This window comes from Pinus tabuliformis, chromosome 6, assembly GCF_031772625.1.
Source record: "Pinus tabuliformis cultivar Carrire ecotype Pingquan chromosome 6, CPIR1, whole genome shotgun sequence".
Taxonomy (NCBI): Eukaryota; Viridiplantae; Streptophyta; class Pinopsida; order Pinales; family Pinaceae; genus Pinus; species Pinus tabuliformis.
Genome location: NC_142292.1, coordinates 1,491,193,704 through 1,491,212,103, shown reverse-complemented (window position 1 = coordinate 1,491,212,103; position 18,400 = coordinate 1,491,193,704). Strand labels below are relative to the sequence as shown.

General features: G+C 34.3%; 1 pseudogene; it reads left to right on the top strand.

The window, feature by feature from the left end:
• Positions 1 to 391: 391 nt before the first annotated feature.
• LOC149264304 (chloride channel protein CLC-c-like) lies at positions 392 to 10,046 on the top strand (annotated as a pseudogene).
• Positions 10,047 to 18,400: the final 8,354 nt, after the last annotated feature.

Below are 18,400 nucleotides of genomic sequence, written 5' to 3'. Positions count from 1 at the left end.
TGCTACCTCAAAAAAACGAGTACCAGATCACTTTCTCATTTGATCGGTAACTATGTTTGAACATAAAGTTATATTCTTGTCATCTTTTATTGCTTTATCAACCCAATACGAAAAGCCCATTAAAACGTCTGATCAATTCTTGGGCACATAGAATTCGATCTTCAAATCATCTGAAAACTCTTCGCTTCCAAAGTTATTAATCTCAAGTTTGATCCACTCGACATTGCAATCCACATAGTTGTGGAGAATGTATGCGTGGCATCTGTTTCCTTCTAAAACGACCACTCTAGAGCCCTAAAACTACATGAATTTGTTATGTGCATTGATAAATATTATTTAGTCAGCAATGGATACCAACAGGAATATCAACCATGCGAAAAATACAGTTACAATGCCGCTAGAAGAAAGATTAGGCCAACCTTTTCTGAAACAAAGAGACGGGAGACGTATTGGGTATGCTGCATATCCCAGTTCTCAGACAGCTCTTGTTTGAGCACAACTCTCACCACTAGAGAGTACAAGCCATTTTTCTTCTCTTTGAATTTTATCCAAAATTTCATTATTTTGCTGGTGTATTTATGGCTACTCATAATTTTTACCTTGTGTATAAACGCGTAGAATTATCGCAAACAATTTGTTCAAACAAGATTGGAGATCCAAAAAAATTGTAGAATTTTTTCAATACCTAATCCTCAAATGGGTGTTGGCCTTTTTTATTGGCCTATTCGTTGGCCTCATTGCAGCCTTTCTTAACCTGGCAACACAAAACATTGCGGGGTTAAAATTCCATATTTCATGTCAATTGATATTGCATAATAGGTAGAGATTATAGTATGAATTCTCTCTACATTTATATATGGAAGCCCATACTCTGCTCTATTTTCACACTCACATACCCATTTAAACTTGGCTATGATATGTAACACAAAGATGGGTTTGCGTTATAGTCCATACTCTCCATATTCAATATTTAATGGATGTAATGGATTATATAAACTTAGTGCATAGTTAGGAAAACAACTGTCAATTCTATTTAGATTGTAGATTCCAAAATCTGATAGATAGAAGTGAGTGAGGTCTAGCAATTGAACTCCTTATATATTTTATTCCAGAATATTCTTGTAATGAAATTAAATTCAAGAAAAAAATAGACAAAATTGAATCCGTGTTAGTGTGGATCATAGTTGTAATGTGAATGCACCCATTGAACAAATATGATTGCATCAGTGTGGATCATACTAATGAGAAAAGAACCGAATTTTCTCTTTACATATTTTTTCCTTTCACAATATATTCAAGTTAATATCCTAATATTGCTATTATGATGTGGATATACCATATTGTAGCCAAACCATCTATATTCAATGCAATATTGGTATTATGATGTGGATATACCATGTACCCAAACCATCTAGATTATGCAATGTTACACAGAGAGAAACAAATGTCGATGAATTAATTCATCCTCATTGACCTATCAATTCGTTTTTTTATATTGAATTTTTACCATTTGATGATGAGTTGTTGTTGACTTAAATAGTAGTAGTTTGTTTATATTGAATTTCTACTATTTGATGATGAGTTGTTCTTAACTGCAATAATACTATTGGTTCTCAATTTTATTGTTTTGACAAATGGTTGAAACATTGCGATGCAGGTATCTGTTAGCCTTTTCAGTGTTAACAGGTGGTAATTTAGCACTAACTTTATTGGTAGTAGTGCTTACTGCTTATATTTCACCAACCGCAGCAGGGGCTGGTGTGCCAGAAATCAAGGGTTACCTCAATGGGGTGGATCTGCCAGGATTTCTAGGTCCAGATACCCTTTTTATTAAGGTATGTACACACCAAGAACAATTAAATTCCCATGAATTGTTAATGTCTATGAATGGTTGAACAAATGTGGAGTTGTCTATTCAATCCCCCCATGAAAAATGCAGCTGAAGTATAAGATCATTTATGATTTACTCAATGGTACTATGGAAAATGTCCAAAAGTGTAGCTGCATATGTGAAAGTCAGAATCTAACGTTTCTGGGGTTTCAATTTTTTTAAATGGTTATTAAATCATGGGTATGAGTAGGTATTTGGAAGTATATGTGTTGTGTCTGCTGGATTGGTGTTGGGGAAGGAAGGTCCCATGATACACACCGAGTCTTGCATAACATCTCTGCTTGGTCAAGGTGGTTCAAAATGTTATCGTCTAACATGGAGATGGTTGAGGTACATCAAAAATGATCAAGATAGACATGATCTTGTCACTTGTGGTGTTGTTGCTAGTGTGGCACAACATTCCGTGTGCCAATGGGTGGTGTGGTCTTTGCACTAGAAGAAATATCAACATGGCATGTCAACATTTCCTTTGCTATTCAATTTTAGTGTTTTTGGATATATGCTTAAGCACCTATGCCTGTGTGTCAGGTAAAGATGTGACCTATAATCAAGTAGTATCAAACTATGGAAATATGTTTATGAAAAAAAGCACCGTGGCTCAAAATAATGAAGTTAGTCCATATGCAGCTTATGATTTTATATTAGTAAAACAAAAGGAAAAAACGAGTGAGATTGTTAAATTAAAAAATTGAAATAGAATGAAAAAAAATTAGCAATTTATGGTTATGTTAACCTTTTTCATTATTGACTAGAAGATTTTTTTTTGTAGAAAATATTACAGCTAACAATTTTTATAGAAAAAATATAGACTAATAGTTTTTTTTTAATATTTAAAACATTGTTTTCTACAAATATCTAACACCAAAGTAATTTAATTAGCTGGAGAGATATATTTTAATGCCCCTCTTATTTTTAATTGTTACATTTATTAGCAGTGATACTATAAGTGTTGCTTTTGATATTCAAAAAAAAAAGTTCCCAGTGCTTTGTGAATGTTATTTGCTAGCTGATCTCTAAATCCACAAAATTGAAGAGATATGTCATCATTGTTGACAAGATTATGAATGACGTGATAACAACTGTAAATGTGCTTGCTTTTCTTTTGAATGCATGGATTTTTTGGCAATGCAATTGTTGAGTTGTTGTCACAAAAAATAGGAGTTGGATCCTTCTTCACATATGCAAGATCTTTCAAGAATCTTCTTCGCACATTTTCTTTTATGCAGAATATATTGAGACAATGGGTTTTTTCTTAAAAGCTCATGAGATCAAATTTGTACCCAAATGAAAAGCACATCTCGAGGTGCTTTTCTGGTTACCAATACTATCAGCAAAATCATTGTCTATATTGAATCAACTATTGGTCCATCATCTTGCTTGCCCAATTTTTTTCATGTTGCAACAAACGTCTATTAATTTCCATTTCTCCATCATCGACCTCTTTGATATATGTATAACATATTTTTGTCAACATATGAAAAATCCTTGAGTAGATTGTTTGACTTCAACTCCCAAAAAGTGCTTTATGAGACCAAGGTTTCTCATCTCAGATTCTATTTTCATAGTAGCCTTGAATTCATCTAACATCATTTTTTTTGTATATACCATGTCATCAACATATTACGTTGATTTGATTTGGTATATGGAGTAGGTTTATTGTTGCTTCTTTTGAATCCATTGGTGTGGGCACAACATTCCGTGCACCAATTATTGTTGCTTATTAGCAGTGATACTATAAGTGTTGCTTTTGATATTCAAAAAAAAAAGTTCCAAATTCTTTGTGAATGATATTTTCTAGCTGATATCTAAATCCAAAAAATTGAAGAGATATGTTATCATTGTTGACAAGATTACGAATGAGGTGATAACAACTGTAAATGTGCTTGCTTTTCTTGTGAATGCATCGGTTTTTTTGCAATGCAATTGTTGAGTTGTTGTCACAAAAAATTGGAGTTGGATCCTTCTTCACATATGCAAGATCTTTCAAGAATCCTCTTAGCACATTTTCTTTTATGTAGAAGATATTGAGACAATGGATTTTTTCTTAAAAGCTCATGAGATCAATTTTGTATCCAAATGAAAAGCACATCTCGAGGTGCTTTTCCTGTTACCAATACTATCAACAAAATCATTGTCTATATTGAATCAACTACTAGTCCATCATCTTGCTTGCCCAATTTTTTTCATGTTGCAACAGATGTCTGTTAATTTCCATTTCTCCATCATCAACCTCTTTGATATATGTATAACATATTTTTGTCGACATGTGAAAAAATCCTTGAGTAGATTGTTTAACTTCAAATCCCAAAAAGTACTTTATGAGACCAAGGTTTGTCATCTCAGATTCTATTTTCATAGTAGCCTTGAATTCATCTAACATCAATTTTTTCTGTATCTACAAGGTCATCAACATATTACCTTGATTTGATTTGGTATAGGGCGTAGGTTTATTGCTGCTTCTTTTGAATCCATTGTTGATGAAATATAGTCAATTTGATTATAACAAGCTCATGGAGCTTGCTTCAAGCCATACAATGCTCTTTTCAACTTATAGACTTTTTACTTTTAGCCTTTTATTTAAAATACAAGTGGTTGATCTACATACACCTCCTCTTCTAAATTTCCATTCAAGAAAGCTAACATTATATCCATCTTGTAAAATGACCAATTGCTACTAGAGCAAAGGTTTCACCATACTCAACACTTTTTTACTCAACAAGTCCTTTGGAAACTAGCCTTGCCTTATATTTCTCTTCTCATCTAGTTTTGTCTAATACACACACTTAACACCAATGTGAGTTTTATTAGTTGGGAGATCAACAAGATCCCACATCTCATTCCTTTCAATAGCTTCAATATCTTCATTCATGGCCTGTATCCAATGTTCTTCTTTCACTATATCTTCGAAATAAGTAGGCTGATGGGATAATAAGGAGAAATTAACTTGCTGATACATGCCATCACATTGCTTATATATTTCCCCTAAGCTCCTTGTTTTCTAATTTCTTACTAAAGTTACTGACTCACTGCTAGAAAATAGACTATTTATTTGAGTTCTCGCTGAATTTACTAGCTCTCTAACCATCTTCTTTTCTTTGCACTTGTAATCTTGACAATCTTGGTGTACGGACTTGATGCAATCTTGGAAATATTGGTGGAGGGACTTGCTACCCTAAGCTTCCCACCTATTCATTTATTTTGAGAGATGTATTTATACTACCCGTTGCTTCATTCTCTTAGATCACTCCAAGATTTTTCCTCCAGGGATTTTACATATTTTCTCACCACTCATTTCTCAATGACTAGATTATTAAACTTGTAGGCTTTGAAAAATTCACTACACTTTTGAGCATACTCCTTTCAATGTTCATAATGATATGATTATTTTGTTCAACCACTCCATCTTATTGTGGAGTATATATGGTGGTGAATTGTCTTCTAATTCCCTGTTGTATACAAAATTTTGCAAACACCTTTAGTGACATTCTTGTCCTCCATCTCATGTAAGCACTTTGAGATATTTGCAAATTTTCTTCTCTTCTATACCCTTTAAATTCTTTGAACATTGTGAATGTATATGATTTATTTTTGAGGAAATGCACCCAGATTTTCCTACTAAAATTATCAATAAATGTCAGAAAATAAATCTTTCACCAATGAACTCGGTTTCTATGGTTCCACATAGATCTTTGTAGAGAAGTTCTATATGTTCTTTGGTCTTGTATGACGCCTTCGGAAAATTTCCCCTTTGATTTTTTCTAAGAATGAAACTTTGACAAGTGATAGTTTGTTCATTGAATATTTTTGTAAGAAATTAAGACTCGTAAAATGTATGTGACTAAAATGCCACTACCAAGTCTGATATATGCTTGAGAAATTTGTGCATATGATTGTGATGGATTTATGCTTCTTAGATTCAATGGAAAATTTGTATTCTTTGTCACTTGGACCTTTGCAACAAATCTTCTATTGGGCTACTTATCTAAGATTATGTATGTGGAGTCTTTGAATCTAACATCATAACCATGTTGATTCAACTATCTAATACTTAATATATTGTGTCTAAGATTTGACACATAAAAGACATTAAGAATATATTTCTATTCACTTTTCTTAGTCATAATAGGCGGAACATCTTTGCCTATCATTAGAGGTATTTTGAGGTAAAAATGTGGGCCTCAAAATGAAAAATGTACTAATAAAATCAACTTCAGAAAACCAATAGGATTCTAGATAATGATGTCATCCCCAAGGGAGAATATTTTGGAGGGAAAAGAAGAAAACTATTTTTTTAATCATATTTTTGACATATCTCCTCGTATCTTTGCTCAAATGTTGAATGTGTACACTCATTGGATGGGGAATTATATTTTTGCATCGATCGAGTACCCACTTTGCATATTTTTTAGTAGATCAACACCAAGATAAATTCAAAATATATGCAAGAACATGTTTTTGAATTTTTGTTGGTGTTAATCTACTAAAAGATATGGAAAGTGGGTACTTGTTGGATGAAAAATCTAATTCCACATCCAATGAGTGCACACACTTGAAATATGAGTATACCTAAAAGGAGATAAGTAGAAAATACAATAAAAAGGTATACTTTTTTTTTAATTCATAACTTTTATTTTATTAATTTTTAATATTATTTTATTATTTTCCTTAGAAGACCTATTTTATACCTCAAAATTATCCTAATGGGTCTTGACATGATACTCATCTCCTAATGTAATTTAAAATTGAACATAGCTATCAATACTAAAAGATGTTTTTTGTCATCTATCATGTGATTGTTGCAACCACTATCCAACAACCGAAGATACTTATTGTGATCTTCTTTAGTGATTTGACATGAAATGAATATTGACTCATATGTCCCTTCTTCTTTGTTGAATATAGTAGTTCCACCATTGTTCAGACCTAATTGTTTCTTTCTGCATTAAATTTCATTGTGTCCATACATTTTGCAATAGTAACATTGTACCTTGAACTTGTTTGTCCATCTTCCACCTCTTCCTCTCTAATTTTGAGAGTGACTAGGCTATTTTGATTGTCCTAGTTTTTCTAGCATAGTTATTCCTTTTGTTTGATGATTAATTCTTCCCCTTTGACCTCTGTCTCTACCTCTACCAATGGATTCTTGAGTCTTGGAACACAATTTCTAAAGACTCCTTCTATGTTTATTCTTGATTCATGGGATAAAATATATCTCATTAATTCTTTTACTATTATTTATAATAGATATTTGGACTCTTCTATGACAATGAAAAACATCTCAAACATCATAGTTAGGCTCTAAGAACATTTTCAACATTTTTATGATCTACAATAATCTTTCTATGAGCCCTGAGCTTATTTACAACTCCCATCACTCTTGTCATGGATTAGTCTATGTTCCATGCCTCCTTCATTTTCAACGTTTCAAACTCTCTCCCTTGATATGCTAACAACAAAATATTTCAGGGTTACTTTGTACTAGACACTCCCATTACCTTGGACAAAATTGAGTTATATACTAAACCGTGGATCCAGACCTTGACCTTGTTATTTTTTTTCTCTTATTTCTACAATTTGATTTTCTGGGAATTATACATAACCTACATTGTTGTTCGATTATGCTCTGCGAACCCATTCTCCATTGGTTCCCAACATTCTTGTAATGGTAGGAAAATGTTCATTTTCGTAGACAAAATCTCAAAGATTTTGCAAATAAAAACCGGTTCATGTTATCCTATATTACTTATACATACCATTGTTAAATTTCCATAATGCCAAATTTCACTCTATAAGATCAATAATGAAAAGAAACCAAATTCACAAAGAATCCAAACCTATGATTACACGACATTGTTACTTAAAACTATAGATGAATCAACACTACCCTTTGATGAAGAGTTCACAATTAATAATCTTTATAATGCAAAGGATATAACTTCAAAATAGGTCATTATAATTAAAACCGACTTTAAATACACCTCCCAAACAAAGTTCTCAATAACTAATATGGGGAACATTATGTATACTAGGAATATCTAATAATCCACTGATCCATGTGAGGCCAATTAATTTCGTAATAATCCACTCATCCATGTGAGGCCAATTAAACCAATGCTTTAGGTGAATTTAATAGCATACCTTTTAGAGAGAAACCTTCATACCTAACCTTCACAGCTCTTTATATTTAATAGCATTTACCAAAATCATTATGCTCTAGAATGAAACAATAGTGTCAGCTCAATGCAATGGTAGCTGCAGTTAGTGGAAGTAAAAGCAAATGGTTTTGGATCAAGGATGGGCGTCTTCCCTGTAGCGGCTTTACAGATAGCGAAAGCTATTTGTGAGCTAGCAACTCTGCAAACTAGCAACTTGGCTCTTCTCAAGGAATGGCTTGAATCTATCGAGGACAACTCACTTTTCCCTTGACCTCATGCTCTGATCTATCTCCTTTCGACTATTCGTTCTCCTTCACAATCTACTTTCCTCTCTCTGAAGAGTCTTACATCTGTTAAATATCATGTTAAAATCACAAGCAGAGCAAGGAATGAAAAACAATTGGAAACTCATGGGATTCTTAATAGCTAAAATCTTAGGATAAACAACTTTCTTAAAAAGAACTCATAAGACTAACAACTTTGTAGAAATATCTAGGATTAACAACTTTCTAGAATAGACCACAAGTAACTGCGAGACTATCTCAATCTACAGGAAATATTATATTTTAACAAAGATATTGATTTTGAATGCTTTCTCAGGTGGTAGAGTGCTCTTCTTTGGAGGAAATTTCTCACGATAGCAGTGGTTGCTGTGGTGCTGAAGGCATTCATAAATTATTATGAAAGTGGTAACTGTGGCCTCTTTGGAAATGGTGGCCTGATATTGTTTGATGTGAGTTCTGTGAAGTTCAAGTATCGTTTATTGATCTGCTTCCTGTAGTCATACTTGGTGTTATGGGAGAAGTATTGGGAGCTATCTTCAACTACCTTCTTGAGAAGACTATTGAGCTACTTCCAGCGGGTCTCTTCATACCCATAATTTCAATGGGTTCTGCATATGGGCGTTCTCTTGGAGAGCTGATTGGATCCTTCACAGACATTGATCAGGGGCTTTATGTTGTGCTTGGTGCAACTTCCTTTCTTGGAGGCTCAATGAGGATGACAGTTTCATTGTGTGTTATTCTTTTGGAGCTAACAAATAACCTTTCATTACTCCCTTTTATTATGTTGGTACTATTAATAACGAAGACAATAGCTGATTCCTTCAACAGCAGTGTGTATGACAAGATTGTTCACTTGAAGGGGCCTAACTGCTGGTGATGTTGTTAGAGGTCCATTGGTAACCTTGTCTGGAATAGAGAAATTTGGAAACATTGTCTAGATTTTGATGAATACTAAACACAATGGCTTCCCAGTCATAGATGAACCTCCACTATTAGAAAAACCAGTCTTCCATGGCCTTGCCCTCAGGTCACATTTGTTGGTTTTACTGAAGAGGAAAGAGTTTCAACCTTCACAGTTTATTCTTTCTAGAGAATTAATGGAGAAATTCTCTTTTGTGGACTTTGCGAAATAGGGTTCAGGCAGAGGACTGAAGATTGAAGACATGGAAATAAGTGAAGAGGAACGGGAAATGTACGTTGATTTACATCCATTCTGCAATACCTCAGCGTACACTGTTGTGGAGACCTCATCATTGACAAATGCATTTTCCCTTTTACAACATCTAGGCTTGCGGCATCTCTGTGTGGTGCCTAAGGAATCAGGGGTAAGTGTTTACTGATAGAATTACCAGACATTCTATAGTCTTTGTCACTCTTTCATCTTATCAACAATATCACATGTTTTTACACATTCTATCCTGATCTTTCAAAAGAACTATGTTAAGTACAACTACAAATATGTTTGGAGAACACCCTTAATGGCATACACTAAGCATCACTGGTAGCTTTGCGTTAGAATTCATTAACTATTCCTCATTTCTGTCCATGCCATTACAATTTAATAATTTTCTATAGTGTGTACTCATTCTTGTTTTCCTTCTTCTGCAGAGATTTCCAATTGTTGGGATACTAACTCGGCATGACTTTATGCCTGCCCATATCTTTGGCCTTCATCCTTATCTTGAAGAAAGGAAACCAAATAGGTTCGGAGCATAGCCATCTCTATTAAAACAGTAATCAAGCAACTTCTAACTAAAAAAATTGACGAGCTGTGAAGAGAAAATTATGTCAGATGTAATATCATTACGGAAAACATTTTTTGAGGATACATTTTGCATAATTTAAGCCTCAAGTTCGCTAAGATGATAGGCTTTCAGAGAGAGAACTTGTAATAGTGTTCTAGAAAATGTTGCAATCTTTTATGTAAAGCATAAAGAAGCATACAATTTAGCTGAAATGTACCTAGAAAAAACTTCAAGTAGTACTTAAATCGATGTAACAATTTGGTCAATCTTTTAAATACAAAATTAAGTAGAGGGCAAATTTCTAAAACAAAAAATGGTGTAATGTTTTGAAATATTATTTTATTAATAAGCTTTTTAATGAAGTAAAGCAGTCTGAACATTAATTTTACAATCAAACTTGAGAATTTCATGGAAAATAACCAATTGGTAGATAAACAGCCTATAAAATTTTACATTTTCCATGTTATTGCACAGTGTTGATATATAGGCCCTAATTTGAAATTGGCCAGTCTAAAATGTGGCGGTCTTCTCTTACTTCAGATGGATTTGGGCACCTGGATCCTAACTCCTGGAAACTAATAATTATCTATTCTTCAAAAGTTCTAGGATTTACAGAGCATCCTGAGGCTGGCGTTAACTTTGTTTCTTCATAGTGGCACTGGCATTCATTCATAGAAATCTTTTGAAAGTGCATCATTGTAGTGATATTCTGGTTGTTTTACAATTTTCATTGAAGAAAAACTAAAGTTGATTAGAGATTATTTGCTTTCAAATGGTTGGGTTTTGGATATGATCATCCAGCCCGATAAAAGCATAGGAAATTAAGATTGAAATTCATTAAACCTCAGCGAATTTCATGTGAAGGAGGTTATTACTAAAAGTATTCACTGCTAATCATACATCTTCTATCTTAGTGTGTTTTCAAAATAGTGAACAAAGTTGGTTACGTTTAATAAGCTCTTGAAGTGATTAACAACTCCGGTTTGGCCATGGGTGTTGAAACATTATTTTCAATTGCAGCGTTTTGTTTGGAAAACAGTCTGAGGATTCCCCGCACCGCCTTTTGCTGAACAGTGGTATTTCGCTGAGGGCAACGAGCACATTCATCAGCTGACACATGTTCTGAGTGGTTTTGTTAATACAGCCTTTCCCCGGTGTGTAAAGTTTGGTAAGAAAGGACCATGGGATTTTACCGACAACTGTTTGATTAGATTGGCAGGCTTTCAATGGATGCACTGATCTCCATGCTTGGAACGGAAGGGAGGAAACAAGTTACTCCTGAAGAATTCATATAGAGTCCCATCCATTCGTACAGACCTCAGTTGACTAGACTGTACAATCTTGATGCACGGAAGATATTGGTGGCAGACGTAGGACCAATTGGATCAGCGAAGTAATTAATGAAATTTACTGCGGTTGGTAAATGTAGGTGAAAATTTTATTTTTATTATTTATGGGAGTTGTTTTTTCTTATGATACAAGTAAAATGTAATGTTATTTTTTTTTTATACATATGTAATGTAATACGCAGCAGCGCGTATGTAAGAAGTGAAAATAATTTTTTTTTTACACACAACAGTGTTAATTTGCAAGGAGAGACAGAGTGAAATTTTTTGGAACTGCATCTGAAGCGTTCTTGTGTTAATCCCTCTGTTAGAGGAAGACCTTTTTTTTTGTAACAGTCAGCATTGTTAATGAATACAAGTTTCTTTCTGCATGTGTAAAACTCTATCATCCTGAAAACAATTTTTAGTTTCTCTGTGTTAAGAAACAGAGCATTATTCTCTGTTCATTTTTTTTTGTTTTGGAACTATCAGAAATTCCCAACATGGTATCAGAGCTTGTCCAGGCTCTTTGAAGGTGTCAGAGAAGTTGAAGGAAGGATTTCTTGTTGCAGCAGCTTCTCCAGCAAAATGAAGACTCGGTCAAGAAAGAATCCAAAGTATTTCTCAAGTTAGTTTTTTGTGTTACTGCTGAGGACAGTCAGTTATTTTAAATACACAGTCAAGTATTTTGAAGCATAGTTAAGAGTGCAAGAATGGTTGGAGCCAGCACTAGCATGGGTATCTGTAATACTCAGCTCCCACAGTTTAATGGAAAAAACTATGACTATTGGGCAATAACTATGAGAGCTTTTCTTGCTTCCTAAGACTTATGGGAATTTGTTGAGGATGGTTTTGAAGAACCAACAGATGAAAATGAGTTTAATAATTTAACTCAGGCAGAGAAAGATCTGTTGAAGAGCAATAAGAAGAAGGATTCTAAAGCCCTCTACTTTTTGTATCAAGCAGTGCATGAGAGTGTGTTTCCAAGGATAGCAGCAGCTAAGAGATCCAAAGAAGCATGGAAAACTCTCAAGATAACCTATAAAGGCATGGAGAAAGTGAAGATAGCAAAACTACAGTTGCTAAGGAGAGATTTTGAGACTCTCTACATGAAGGAGTTAGATAATATTGACTCATTATTCACACATGTGATTGGTCTGGTCATACAGATAAGGTCTCATGGAGAGATTCTTGAAGAAAGGAGGATTGTGGAGAAACTATTGAGGATCCTACCCTCAAGGTTCGATGTGATTGTCACCACCATAGAAGAGATAAAGGATCTCACAAACTTCTCAGTTGATGAAATACATGCATCACTGATAACAGATGAGCAGAGGTTGAGTAGAAATGAAAACTCATCTCTAGAGCATGCCTTTAAGACCCAGATGTTCTTTGGAAGAGGAAGAGGTCAAGGCAGAGGAAACAAGAGAGGAAGAGGTAGAAGCCAAAACAGAGGTGGAAGAAACAGTCTAGCAAATGCTCAAGGAAGAGGCAGCAATCCAAATCAGAACCAAGGCCAAGGCAGCAGCAAACAAAGTGGACAACATCATGCTCAAGGACAAAGGTATGATAAATCCAATGTCCAATGTCACTATTGTAAAAAATATGGGCATTATGCAAATGAATGTAGGAAGAAGCAGCATGATATGAGTAATAGAACTAGTGCAAATTTCACTAGAGAAAATATCAACCAAGAAAATTTGTTTTTAGCCTATAATATGACTGAAGAAAAGAGTGAAGATGTATGGTTTCTAGACTCTGGTTGCAGTAACCATATGACAGGAAACATAGCCATGTTTTCTATGTTAGATCAGAGTGTGAAGTCACAAGTCACATTAGGGACTGATAATAAAGTTTCTGTTATGGGAAAAGGAGAAGTATATGTCTTAACAAAGAAAGGTGAAAAGAAAACCATATCAGATTTTTATTATGTTCTTGGAATGAAATGTAATCTCATAAGTATTGGACAACTTATTCAAAAGGGGTACACTGTTTTCTTTGTGGATGATGTATGCACCATCATGGATAAAACACCCAGCAAAAAATGTATTGTCGAAGTGAAGATGACAAGGAACAGGATGTTCCCTCTTAGAATGAAAGCAGATTTAAAAAATGGAGAAGAAATAGCAGCAGTGACAAAAGAGGCTTTCCAAAGCGAACCAAAAGATGAAAATTGGTTGTGCCACTTGAGATTTGGACATCTCAACTTTGGAGGTCTTAACTTGTTGAATAGAAAAGGAATGGTAAGAGGATTACCATTGATAGAGAAACCAGACAGCCTTTGTGAAGGTTGTATCTTGGGGAAACAACACAGAGAAAGTTTTCCATCTGGGAAAAGCATAAGGGCAAAAGCACCCTTAGAGATTTTCCACTCAGATTTATGTGGACCGATGCAAACTCCATCACTTGCAAGCAGCCACTATATGCTAACATTTATTGATGATTTTACTAGAAAAACTTGGGTTTATTTCCTGAAGAACAAAAGTGAAGTGTTTGAAAGATTTTGCAATTTCAAAGCACTTGTAGAAAACCAAAGTGGGCTGCATATCAAAGTTCTAAGAACTGATAGAGGAGGTGAGTATATCTCCAAAGAATTTCTACGTTTTTGTAGAGAAAATGGAATTCATAAGCAGTTTACCACTAGGTACACTCCGCAGCAAAATAGAGTTTCCGAAAGAAAGAATAGGACAATCATGGATATGGCGAGGAGCATGTTAAAGGCAAAGCATTTGCCAAATGATTATTGGGCTGAAGCTGTACACTATGCAGCGTACATTTTGAATAGATGCCCTACAAAAGTAGTCATGAACAGAGTGTCGGAAGAAGCATGGAGTGGGACAAAGCAAGGAGTCACCCACATGAAAGTTTTTGGATGTGTGTCTTATGCACACATTCCAGATCAACTAAGGAAAGTTGGACAACAAAGGGGAGAAATGTATTTTCATTAGATACAGTGAGGAATCCAAAGCTTATAGGTTGTATAACCCATCCACCAAGAAGCTTATTGTGAGTAGAGATGTTCAGTTCATTGAGGAGGAAGCTTGGGATGGAAGCATAGAGAAAACAGTGAATGTTAAAAACTCTTTATTACATGATGAAGATGATAAGGAAATGGCTGAAATACATCCCCAAACAGTAGCACCAACACAAGGGCAGCAAGAGACACCCTTGAGGAGAAATGAAAGTGCTTCTCCAAGCACACCACAAGGAGGAAATTCAAGTGCTTCTTCAAGCACTTGTACACCAAATGAAAGAGGTAAGAAATTCAGAAATTTAAGTGACATTTATGAACAAGAGGCAGCAAATGAAGTTATGAACTCTTTGTTTGCTTTATATTGTCATGTTGATGACCCTGTTCATTTCAAAGAAGCAATTAAGGATAGGAAATGGATAGAAGCTATGGATGAGGAGATCAAAGCCATAGAAAGAAACAAGACATGGGATTTAATTGAACTACCAAAAGGAAAGGAAGTCATTGGAGTTAAATGGGTATACAAGACCAAGAGTAATGATGAAGGCAAAATAGAAAGACACAAGGCGAGACTTGTTGTCAAAGGATATAAGCAGCGGCATGGGAGAGACTATGAGGAAACTTTCGCACCGGTTTCCAGAATGGAAACCGTGAGAGAAGTGTTGTCCATAGCAGCACAAAACAAGTGGAAAGTTTACCAAATGGATGTGAAGTCAGCATTCCTAAATGGAGTGTTAATGGAAGAGGTTTACATTGAGCAACCTCTAGGCTATGAAAAGAAAGAACAAGAGCACAAAGTGTGCAAATTGAAAAAATCTCTTTATGGGCTGAAGCAAACACGAAGAGCGTGGTACAGTAGGATAGATTCCTATCTACTGGAAAATGGATTTGAAAAGTGTGAGGGAGAACCCACCCTCTACATCAAAGAAAATGATGGTAAATTACTAATTGTTGTGTTATATGTTGATGATATTATTTTCACAGGTAATGATGATTACCTTATTGAAAATTTCAAAATAGTCATGAAAGAAGAATTTGAAATGAATGACATGGGTTTGCTAAGATACTTCTTAGGAATAGAAGTAGAACAAAATGGAAATGGGATTTTTATCTCACAAGCGAAATATGTTAATGAAGTGTTGAAAAGATTTAATATGCAGGAGAGCAAAGAAGCAATCACTCCCACAGTGATGGGATTAAAACTCAGCAAAGAGGATAACAGCAAGGATTTTGATCCTAGTTTTTACAAGAGCATAGTTGGCACCCTCATGTATTTGACTGCAACTAGGCCGAATATAATGCATGATGTTAGTTTGATTTTCAGACTCATGGATAGGCCAAAAGAAGCACATTGGCAGGCAGCAAAAAGGATTCTGAGGTATGTTAAAGGTACTAAAAGGTTTGGCATTTTATATACTGCTTCAGAATGTTCAGATTTAATTGGATACACTGATAGTGATTGGGATGGAAGTGTAGATGATTGGAAAAGCACATCCGGTTATATTTTTCACATGAGTTCATGGGCTTCTAAAAAACAGCCTATTGTAGCATTGCCTACAACAAAAGAAGAATATGTGGCAGCTACAGCAGCAGCGTGTCAAGCAATTTGGATGAGAAGGATGTTAAAGAGTTTATGCCAAGAGCAAGGAAAAGGAACTGTAATTTTTTGTGACAATAGCTCAGCTATTGCATTATCCAAAAATTTTGTGTTTCATAAGAGAATGAAACACATTGACACAAAGTTTCATTACATCAGGGAATTAGTAAACAATGGAGAAATTGTTTTACAACACTGCAGAACTCAGGAGTAGGTTGTAGATATTCTGACCAAACCATTGGGGCAGAAAAGTTTTGAGTTTTTGAGGAAATGTCTGGGTATGACTGATAACCCAGTAGTTGAAATTAAAGGGGAGTGTTGAAACATTATTTTCAACTGCAGCATTTTGTTTGGAAAACTGTCAGAGGATTCCCCGCACTGCCTTTCGCTGAACAGTGGTATTTCTCCGAGGGCAGCGAGCACATTCATCAGTTGACACGTGTTCTGAGTGGTTTTGTTAATACAGCCTTTCCCCAGCGCATAAAGTTCGGTAAGAAAGGACCGTGGGATTTTTCCGACAACCGTCCGATTGGCTTGGCAAGCTTTCAATGGATGCACTGATCTCCATGCTTGGAATGGAAGGGGGAAACAAGTTACTCCTGAAGAATTCGTACAAAGTCCCATCCATTCATACAAACCACTAAACTGTACAATCTTGATGCATGGAAGATATTGGTGGCAGATGTAGGACCAATTGGATCAGCGAAGTAATTAATGAAATTTACTGCAGTTGGTAAATGTAGGTGAAATTTTTATTTTTATTATTTACGGAGTTGTTTTTTCTTATGATACAAGTAAAATGTAATGTTATTTTTTTTATATACATATGTAATGTAATACGCAGCAGCGCGTATGTAAGAAGTGAAAAGAAAATTTAAGAAAAAAAAATTTACACACAACAGTGTTAATTTGCAAGGAGAGACGGAGTGAAATTTTTTGGAACTGCATCTAAACGTTCTTGTGTTAATCCCTCTGTTAGAGGAAGACCTTTTTTTTGTAACAGACAACATTGTTAATGAATACAAGTTTCTTTGTGCATGTGTAAAACTTTGTCATCCCGAAAATAATTTTTAGTTTCTTTGTGTTAAGAAACAGAGCATTATTCTCTGTTCATTTTTTTTCTTTTGGAATTATCAGAAATTCCCAACAATGAGCTGCTAGTGATCCAGTCAATTCTTTAAGATGATAAATACTTCTGTTGAAAATTCTCCTTAGTGAACATTAAAAATTCTGTCACAAAAAGATGTAGAGTACTAAGTGCCACCACCCTGAGCTCCGGAACTAAGAGCCCACAAGACAGGATTATATGACACATTCCGCAAATTCAAATTCACCTACACTATTTTACTTCGTGTAGAAAGGGCTTACTCTTATTCTCATTTCATTTGGAACACGTGCAAAGCATCATAGCTAAATACTCTAAAATGATTAAGATAAGTTTTTTTTTTAATAGTTAGAATGTTCTTTTCTCGTAAACATAATAAAAAAGATTTTTTCAACTTTTCAATATTTTCTTATTTTCATAATTTTATTTAATCATTTATTAAAGATATATCATAAAAAATCAATTTATGGATCTTTAAATTTTTTTTCCTTTTAGAATATTTTCACATCAATGGACGATTTCTTTCTCACTAGAAATCAAGAACACAAATTAAAAACAATTCATAAAAGAGAGATTTTATTAAATCCTCTTTTACCTCAAATGCATAATAATGCCCCCCATATAGAGTAGCTAACTATTCAACTAGATGATAAAAATGTCTATATAAATTTACAATTCACATTAATTATTTATATTGAAAATAATAATCCATTAGAACACTAATATTTATTGATTAATTTTATCTTAGTGGTGGCCGTGGATAAGACTGGACCGCAATGATGAACGAAGTGCCGACTTTCTCTTGTCACCTCGTCTGCCACGGTTACCCACCAAAATACCAACACTTGGCACCAGCTATAACATTAAATGCCTTGCACACTAACATGTGGATTACAAAGTAACCATTCACACATTAGGCCCTAGTACTCTGGTGTTGTGTGTTGCTGAGTACTTGTTCCAGAATAGACACGATGAAACCTAGAACCGGAAATCGAGCGAATGATGGTTACCGAGTTTTAATGTATAAAATTCATTTCAAAAGATTAACCAGGGTCCAGCGTAATATAAAGCGTTGCTGTTTTTAGTACAAAAGTAATATAAAATAAATTATTATAAAAGAAAAAGTTATCTATAATTATTCATTAATTGTAATAATAAAATATTATTATTTTTTAAAATAAGAATAATGTAAAATAGTTTTTTAGGCATATTTTAATTTACAGATTAAAATATTCAAAATTATATAATTTTGAATAAAATTGTAATTTTTTATTATTAAAAAATGTATATTAAAAATTAAAAAAAATTGATATTAATTAAAATTAAT